Source organism: Pempheris klunzingeri, chromosome 3, assembly GCF_042242105.1.
Source record: "Pempheris klunzingeri isolate RE-2024b chromosome 3, fPemKlu1.hap1, whole genome shotgun sequence".
Taxonomy (NCBI): Eukaryota; Metazoa; Chordata; class Actinopteri; order Acropomatiformes; family Pempheridae; genus Pempheris; species Pempheris klunzingeri.
Genome location: NC_092014.1, coordinates 15,762,796 through 15,772,658, shown reverse-complemented (window position 1 = coordinate 15,772,658; position 9,863 = coordinate 15,762,796).

Sequence of the window (9,863 nt, the reverse complement as noted above, 5' to 3'; positions counted from 1 at the left end):
AAAAGACCCCAGCCTCTGTAGCTTCCACTACCACACCAGACCATTTCCATCCTGGTGTAAAGAAACCGAGCTTTCATGAACGATCTCTTGGAAATAAACCTCTTTCAACTTTTTCTCTGTGAAAATGAAGACTTTGGAACACATTGATCAGGTAGCGTGTCTTGTCTTAATATAGTATTAGATATTTCTGTGTAATGGATGCCTTAGAGGATTCCCTCTATGAAATGGTTACATTATACACTGCCAGAGTTTTCTGCTCACAGGTGTAAAGGTATCTCATCAATAGTGGTGTGTGTTTCAGTCAACAGGATATTTGAGTAACTGCCTACGAACTCTCTTGAAGAGATATTGCATTGTTAGTAACATGGAGTCACTCATTGGGTTCTATTTATAGTAAAAAAACAAAACATCACAAATAAACTTTTAAGATATACATTTGATAAAATGCTATATGTGAATTGCAGTTTGTTTATATACAATTCAAATATAGAAATCTAAAGAATTAACTGTTAATCTTTTAAAGCCTGTCTAGTTATAACTAATAACGTTTCAATTGTTTTGATGATTTGATGAGTTGTTATTCACATTGTGCTAATGAACTGTGCCTAGAGCCCACCAACAGCCTCCTGGGAAATAAAACCACAACAGGTCTACTGATAATAAATGAAGACTATTTTAGTGCTGAGGTGCCTGAGCCAAACACCATAGATGAGAGGGCACATTGAGGATGACATGGCGCCCCCTGCTGAGGACTACTACTGCTGTCAGTTTCAGCCCAACACCTTTGACCCTTCCCGCTGCAGCTGCTGCCTGAGGCCGGATCATATGCACCTCAGCAGCAGAACTGCTACTGCTGCTCACCAGGACGGTTCACCAGAGGGGGTACGCACATGAGGAATTCATTAGTGTTTAAGGACGTTTCTATCAAACTCACACATAATGATGCTCTTCACTGTACAGTTAAGTGTCAGTAAATGTTGGTAGCAACTCTCAAGTTATCTTACTACCAACCCTTTTTAAATTTTGGCATTATAAATAACATTTGGCATTGAACACAAACCCTAAACTGAAAAAAGAAACATTGGCATTGAAACACTTACAGTGGGGCAAAAAAGTATTTAGTCAGCCACCAATTGTGCAAGTTCTCCCACTTAAAAAGATGAGAGGCCTGTAATTTTCATCACAGGTACACTTCAACTATGAGAGACAAAATGAGAAAAAAAAAAAAATCCAGAAAATCACATTGTCTGATTTTTAAAAGAATTTATTTGCAAATTATGGTGGAAAATAAGTATTTGGTCAATAACAAAAGTTCATCTCAATACTTTGTTATATACCCTTTGTTGGTAATGACAGAGGTCAAACGTTTTCTGTCTTCACAAGTCTTCACAAGGTTTTCACACACTGTTGCTGGTATTTTGGCCCATTCCTCCATGCAGATCTCCTCTAGAGCAGTGATGTTTTGGGGCTGTCGCAGGGCAACACGGACTTTCAACTCCCTCCAAAGATTTTCTATGGGGTTGAGATCTGGAGACTGGCTAGGCCACTCCAGGACTTTGAAATGCTTCTTACGAAGCCACTCCTTCGTTGCCCGGGCGGTGTGTTTGGGATCATTGTCATGCTGAAAGACCCAGCCACGTTTCATCTTCAATGCCCTTGCTGATGGAAGGAGGTTTTCACTCAAAATCTCACGATACATGGCCCCATTCATTCTTTCCTTTACACGGATCAGTCGTCCTGGTCCCTTTGCAGAAAAACAGCCCCAAAGCATGATGTTTCCACCCCCGTGCTTCACAGTAGGTATGGTGTTCTTTGGATGCAACTCAGCATTCTTTCTCCTCCAAACACGACAAGTTGAGTTTTTACCAAAAAGTTCTGTTTTGGTTTCATCTGACCATATGACATTCTCCCAGTCCTCTTCTGGATCATCCAAATGCTCTCTAGCAAACTTCAGACGGGCCTGGACATGTACTGGCTTAAGCAGGGGGACACGTCTGGCACTGCAGGATTTGAGTCCCTGGCGGCGTAGTGTGTTACTGATGGTAGCCTTTGTTACTTTGGTCCCAGCTCTCTGCAGGTCATTCACTAGGTCCCCCCGTGTGGTTCTGGGACTTTTGCTCACCGTTCTTGTGATCATTTTGACCCCACGGGGTGAGATCTTGCGTGGAGCCCCAGATCGAGGGAGATTATCAGTGGTCTTGTATGTCTTCCATTTTCTAATAATTGCTCCCACAGTTGATTTCTTCACACCAAGCTGCTTACCTATTGCAGATTCAGTCTTCCCAGCCTGGTGCAGGTCTACAATTTTGTTTCTGGTGTCCTTTGACAGCTCTTTGGTCTTGGCCATAGCGGAGTTTGGAGTGTGACTGTTTGAGCTTGTGGACAGGTGTCTTTTATACTGATAACAAGTTCAAACAGGTGCCATTAATACAGGTAACGAGTGGAGGACAGAGGAGCCTCTTAAAGAAGAAGTTACAGGTCTGTGAGAGCCAGCAATCTTGCTTGTTTGTAGGTGACCAAATACTTATTTTACCGAGGAATTTACCAATTAATTCATTAAAAATCCTACAATGTGATTTCCTGGATTCGTTCCCCCCATTCTGTCTCTCATAGTTGAAGTGTACCTATGATGAAAATTACAGGCCTCTCTCATCTTTTTAAGTGGGAGAACTTGCACAATTGGTGGCTGACTAAATACTTTTTTGCTCCACTGTATATTGTAAAATGTTGTCTTGGTAGTTGATCACCATACATGAAGCCAGCTGATACCGGGCCTTAAATGAATGCCAGACAATCATAGGGCTGACACACAGAGACAGGCAATTATTCACACTCATATTCACACCAACGGGCAAATCTAGGTAACCAGTAAACCTCACCTGCATGACTTTGGGGAAGAGGAAGCCTGAGTGCCAATTTATCCTTTAGAAACTAGTAAAAAACTAATATCTGCAATACCATGATGGATTATACAGTTTAATTATTTGAAAATAAAGCAACTTGCTACCACTAAAATTACTGTTGAGATGAATCTGTGCCATGCTCAGCCCTGTAATTTGAAAACTTAATTTTTACACATGCCAACATTGACAAAGAGTAAGTATTTGGAAAAAACTGATGGCATCACACAGAAGAACTGGCTCAGTAATACTACGGTACATGAGAAAAAGAGGAGGTTGGGGTTGGACAGAGAGGTGACACTGAAATTCCAGTAAGAAACAGCAGCTAGTTAGTTAGCAGTGATAATATTAAGACAGACTACGCAAAGATAGGTAGTGAGAAATTACCTATGAGTGTCCCAAACCATCTACAGGCAGAAGAAGTTCAAAACAACTGCCTCACTCAAGTAACGTTAGCATAGAAAATTAAAATGTTACGTTAGCATGGAAAATGAAGTAATGTTAGCACAAAAGATTTTTTTTTTTTAAATTGCATGGCATGTAGATTAAAGTTAGCATAAAATACTAAAAACTTTTCGTTTTCATAGAAAAATAAAAAGGTTTCGTTAGTAAGGAAAACATGAAAAATAATGTAAGCAGTAATGTTAGCAAAGAAAATGAAAAAGTTACGTTAGCATGGAAAGTAAAGAAACGTTAGTACCTAAACAAACAACGACAGGGTAATGCAGAACTTGCTGTACATTATCCCACTTGATAAACAACTTTGAAACTGAAGAAATCAATAATTTCACAGAAAATATTGATAATAAAATAATTTTATTGTTTTTGCTATCAGGACTGCATCCATAGCAACGGTCTGTAATAAAGAAATAACAGACCATAGAATTCATAGTATTCAACCAAGCCGTGTAATAAGTGCTTTTTAATGACTTCCCACCATCCAATCTGACAGGTGTGATAAAACTGATCCACAAGTTGCACACTGGGTGATGGTGTTAACCTGTAACACAGTCACCTAGTGAAATTACTGTGGAGGTGGGAGAAGGATGATATAACAAGGAGCATTTGATTCTGTATCATTAATTAATGAAAGCTCCTTACAATCCAATGGGATGTAATTTGATACACTCATATGACACATGCAAACATGTCCCCTCACACAACACAGGCCCACCTAAGTCAAACTAACAGTGTCAACAAAGTTTGTGTTTTTTATCAAAGGTTTTTCTCTAATATATTCTTTATTTTGATCTAAAAACAAATTATTATTCATTAAACCTGCAGCCACTCAAGAGATAAAGCGAGCAAAACTTTTGTCGCGTGTCCGTCTGTTTATGAGAGGTAGAACTGAAGGAGGGATCAAGATAAAGATGAGATAGACGTTGAGAGGGCGGTTCTGTTAATGCAAAAGCACTAGAGCAATGAAATAATGATGAGCATGACCAGAGACTAGCTTAAGTTACGCCCTGTGCAGTCTAAAAGTATTGCCTTAGGTAGAACGAATGGAGAGAAGGAAGACGAGAAGGAGTAGAGCTGCTGAAAGGCTCAAAAAGCTCGACAGCAGGACAGCAAGCAGTCACAGTGAGTGAAATATGTCGTTAATGTTTAGACTTGGGATGTTAATGGACTATGTTTTAGTGTCTGCATGGTAGGTCTGTGTTGCTATGTGTTGTTGGTTCTTTAAAATTTATGGGATAACAGACATCAGCCATCAGATAGTTGCTGGGTTAAGTTTTTGTCAGGCTCATAATGTGATGTAAGTGTCTCTGTAGGTGCATTATTATGAAACCTGCTCTTTTGAAAACAGCTGATTAAAAAAGAAATCTTATTTACAGACACAGTCAAATTAGATAAGGCCACAAAAACTGCCTGTTTGAGCTACTTGACTATTCTGACTCTTCAAATTTGATCCGACTTCTTTTGTTTGAAATACTCTGAGGACACAGACAGGTTTTACCTTCCTTGAATTATCCAAATGCCTAAATGTGTTTCTGTGCTCCACAAACTAGGATGCAGATGATAATGATCGCACCCCGTCTGAGGTGACCACAAGTGCCAGTAGTGATGACGTCAGCGGTGGTTGGACCTACGAGTGGAGCCTGGTCCACAGCCTGAGTCCTGAGTGGGAACTTAATATCTGTGACACCGACATACAATCCAGGTGACTGTATCCTGTATCCTGATTTGAGAAACCACTTTTTTTTACCAAGAACAATCCGCAAGAGCAGGAAGAACATAAATACCATGAAACAACACACTGTTGCACAGAAAGGCACTGAAGCCTGCATGATTTGCCACTGAAGGAGCTGCTTAACATTACCATTAAGGATTTGTTTGATTATACATAAAAAAGAGTCGCACTAATATCTTTATTGATAAAAGAACTGTATAATACCTGTATGACTGTATAAAACCCACATACATTCAAATTATTACCCAACCCTGCAGTTCCCATGGCTCCAAGCATTTTAGCATTTTTTTCCCCTTGTTTTGTTTTTGTGGCCCATAATTAGATTGCCCTAGTTCATTCACACTGCTCTCAGTTTTGACTTAATGCTACTGGTCCTGTACCAAACAGACAAAGTTAGCGGCTTTGACCAGATATTTCCCTTGGAAGTTGGTGGTGACTAAACACAGAGCTAAAAGCAAATTGCATGCTATGGGAACAATCTGAAAAAGTCAATTTAGTATACATTTCTGCTCTTAAACTGCCTATGTGTTATGATGAAATGAGATGAACCAATGCATGAATTGATATGAATAACATATCTTCATTAAGCTATTGAATTTTAGAAACGTTCAATCACAGCAGAATATTGATAACCTTACGCCATGTAAACATGTAATATAATCATCATTACCTCAATTTTTGATACAATCTGAAAAAAGAACAACAAAGCGCTGCAGAAGACCGGCCCTGGTGTAAACATTGATATATGAAAATTAACCATAATCTACAATTACTGTAACAAACCACCAGACTAAAGTGCAGAAATATGAAAATGAAGTAATGTCCACACCTGACCTGAATAAATATGAATCTTAGTAATCTTCAGTCGGTAGTACCATAGCTAATACACTAAAGTGCACCACTCTAAAAATATTCAGATAACTCAAAGCCTCATTGTCAACATGTGGTTTGAGGGAACTGTATGTCTCAGTTTGAGCCACTGCCTGGGTAATTTCACGATGCCATTTTGAATCTGGTTCATAAGGAGTTCTTGAACGTCTCGGCCAGTGATCCCTGCCGGCTGGTAGACGGCCTACCTGACACACTGATCACACTTAGCCATGCGATCGTTGTGCCCAACGTCATGATGCTACTTTAAATGAACAGATTTGTAGTGTTGTCTGATGTTATAGCTATGGTACTGCAGCACAATGCCTGACTCTGTTGAGCATCTTATTGTCTAAACCAAAATAGGTCCAGGCAACTGGTGTCCTGTCCTCCTTGAGACTAAACTCACCTATTGCTCTTCGGTGTTCGGTTCTGCCAAGACCATTTTCACACAGTAGAACTGCCAGCATCAAAATGTGCTCATGGCATTTTAGAAGTTGTTTTCATCATTTTGTATGACTTGTATACGTCCTGTGGAGTATAGGGTAGTGTGTGCAGTGTCTGTGTGTGTGCACATGAAACCCACCCAAAGTGCTTCTGACCCTCAGCAAAAAAAAAAAAAAAAAAAAAGGAAAAACTGTTCTTTTTATTCTCATGATTTGAAAATTGAATGTTGATGTTGCTCTGTGTCTGCTGGATGTGTAAATAAACAACTGTTTGCTAATAAGTTGCCAGAACAGAAAGTGATAATACCTCAATGTTGCCCCCAAGTGGTCAAAAAGTCAGTAATGCTGCTTTAAGTTGACATGTGTGCATGTAATTTTGCTGTTCTCATTCAAATCGTGCTCAGATTCAGATTTTGGTGGTCCTAAAATCAGTAGCAGCAAGAAGCAGATGTTTGAATGTTTATTACATTAATACCCACCATATAATGAGTTGTTTTCAAGCTGCACGCATTACGCTAATGTCCACCAACAAAGCTGGTTTGTGATGCTGTGTATCAAAGGATTCAGGAGGAATTATCTAATGTTGATGAGTCCAGCTTTCCTTGGATGAATTGCTCAATCTCTGACATTCACATGATGGTTAGTACTTCAGTTGTAAATTTCATTTGTGCAAAAAGGACAAATCTAATGGATCTCAATTGTACTCTTTTCAGATGCAGCCCTACTTTTGACGACGAATAATCGCATTTGGGATATTTGTACACAAAACGTTGGCTTGTGCTGTTATAAAATGAAAAAAGGGATGTTTGTTGTAATGCACTAACTACTTAACAGTTAAAGAGTAACCAGCATTACACTATAATCTTTCAAACTAAGCCAAGCGACAGTCCAGGATACATACAAGTGACTACTCCATGTTTGCTGCTTCCTTATCTATATATCTGTGATGAGCTTGTGCTTCCCTCCTCCAGCTCTCCAAATCAGTGGGACTGCCCAGAGAGGAGCAAATCCCTCAGCCCACAGAGGCTCTGTGTGGCCCGAAGAGATATGACCCGGTTGGACCCTTCTCCCCACCACGGCACTGAAAGCTCCTGGATGGATGAGAGGAGGGGCAGAGATAGGTCCCGTCGGGCATCAGGTACAATCACAGATATACACTTGATCTTAACTGTAGGGAAAGTAAAGCGTCATTGTGGTCTGTTACATAAAAGGGACGTAGAGAGTGTCATCCATGATGTTTGTGCTCATGCTTTCTCGCAGGCTACATAGTAAGACAATGACCGCAGGCTTGTATGATTTTCAGAGTCCAGAGGAGACAGGCAACAGGAGAGTGGCTACTTCTCTCCAGACAGAAGAGGTGATGGCGAGCGGCAGACAGATGAGGTCAAACGGCAGTATCGTTACTACGAGAGGGGACATCCTCTTCCATATAACTATGTTCCTGAGCCCAAAGCCTGCGTCCCCTACAGGAATGTCAACCTCGGCTTACCCTCCCAGAGGAGGAACACAGATACCTATATGCAGGATTCTTGGAGAAGTGAATCCCCAGAGAGGTACACATACCACTCCAACTTTAGACGGGGAACTGATTCAGAGAGGAATTCACCAACACGTCACAGCTCTGTGAGCCCAGATCGCTACAAGTTAACTGAGTCATCTGTGGGAACCCAGCGAAGGAACTCCATCTCCAGGAGTCAGGCTCGGCCTCACGCCTCATCTCATGGCTCCTCTCAGCTTCCATCGCATGGTCCCTCTCGGCATACATCAGGCAGGTCCAGTCCGTCCCGCAGGAGGGGGTCCGTTGCCTCTGTGACCACCTCGCCCTCAAGGACCACCCCTTCTCGCAGGCACAAGGACTCTTTCCATTTACAGAATGGTGACTATGATGCTCAAACACAGTGCAGTCGAGCGTCAAGGAGTCTGTCACAAGCTTCAAACAAGCACAGCTTGGACTCTGAGAAACTCTACAGGAACCTGGAGTCAATCTCCCGCCGTGGCTCCTCGGCCATCCAGCAAAACTCATACGAGGGATCTCAAGTATCACCTCGAACCAGAACAACTGTCAACAGCTCAACCAACACTCACGCTCGCAACAGCCGTGAACCATCACCACCCAGGAACGGCTACGGTACACACAGCCACACCCCACAAAGAGAGCCCTACTCCAGAGATAGCAGACTAAGTCCTTCTCAAGGCTCCTGGCAGGGGTCCTCACACTCTTTACTCAGCCTACCACCATCTCGCGGCTCCTCCACATCAAGACGAGGTGCGGACTCTCGGGTGCCTGGCGGACCACTGTCACACGCTGCCATCACAGAAACTGATAAGGGCAATGAAGAGAATAATAAGGTCAGCGGGGACAGAAGCAGGAGCAACATGAGGCGAGGCATGGAGGCCTTGCTGATCTCTGAACCCAAGAAGGCTGCAGTGGAAGTGGAGGAGGTATGTATGTCAGGTACTACTTAAAGCTAGCAGCTCTTTGGATGGCATTGTCAGTCTGTCTGTCTGTCACTCTGTCAACTACTTTGGACCAGACTGAAAAACCTCAACTACTATTGGATGTCTTGCTATGTCTTGCTACCGACTTTAATTTTATCGCCAGCAGGTTGATATTTCTGATTCTGAGTTAAATGTTTCCACTTAGAGCAGGGGTGTCAAGCATACGGCCCGCGGGCCAAAACCGACCCGCCAGAGGGTCCAATCCGGCCCATGGGACGACGTTGCAAAGTATAAAAATTACAGGGAAGACAAGTGTCAGGTCGTTCATGATGTTTTGTAAAAAGAGAGTTCATTAAATATGAATGTACTTTTTTGCACTAAAACAAAGGGAAACATGTTGAGTTGTCGTTATTTAAATGTTATTATGCTTTGATTTTACTGGTCCGGCCCACTGGAGATCAAATTGGGCTACAAGTGGCCCCTGAACTAATATGAGTTTGACACCCCTGACTTAGAGGATAAATGGAAAAAAACGTTGGTTCCTTTGGTTCATTGTCACTGTGGACCGTACAGTCTGACGGCAGACTCTTGGTTTCGTTATGTTTTTTTGTCAGAGGCAACTCTCCATGCCACATATCATGTAAAATGTCGATAAATCTGTATGAATCCAAGGTGGGGATGACCATAGAGGACTACATTGTCTTGGCTGATATTCCAAAGATCCAGCTGGACATAGACGAAGAGTTTCCAGGTCAGCAGAGGAGGAACCAGAGTCCAAGCCCATGCAGGGAACAGAGGCTTAGGACTTACAGGTTAATGGTACCACATGTGATGGTGTGATGTTATAGCATCTGTTCATTGATAGCCAAGCATCTACTGTGCATTCCTAGTATATATGTTTGTAGTGTTCCGGTAGCAGCTGGACAATTAACGGGAAAAGTGGTGTAGCAAGTAAGAAAAACTTTGATGATGTGGCCACAAGTAATTGTAAGTGACGCCTATAGTGTGTTGATGTTCATA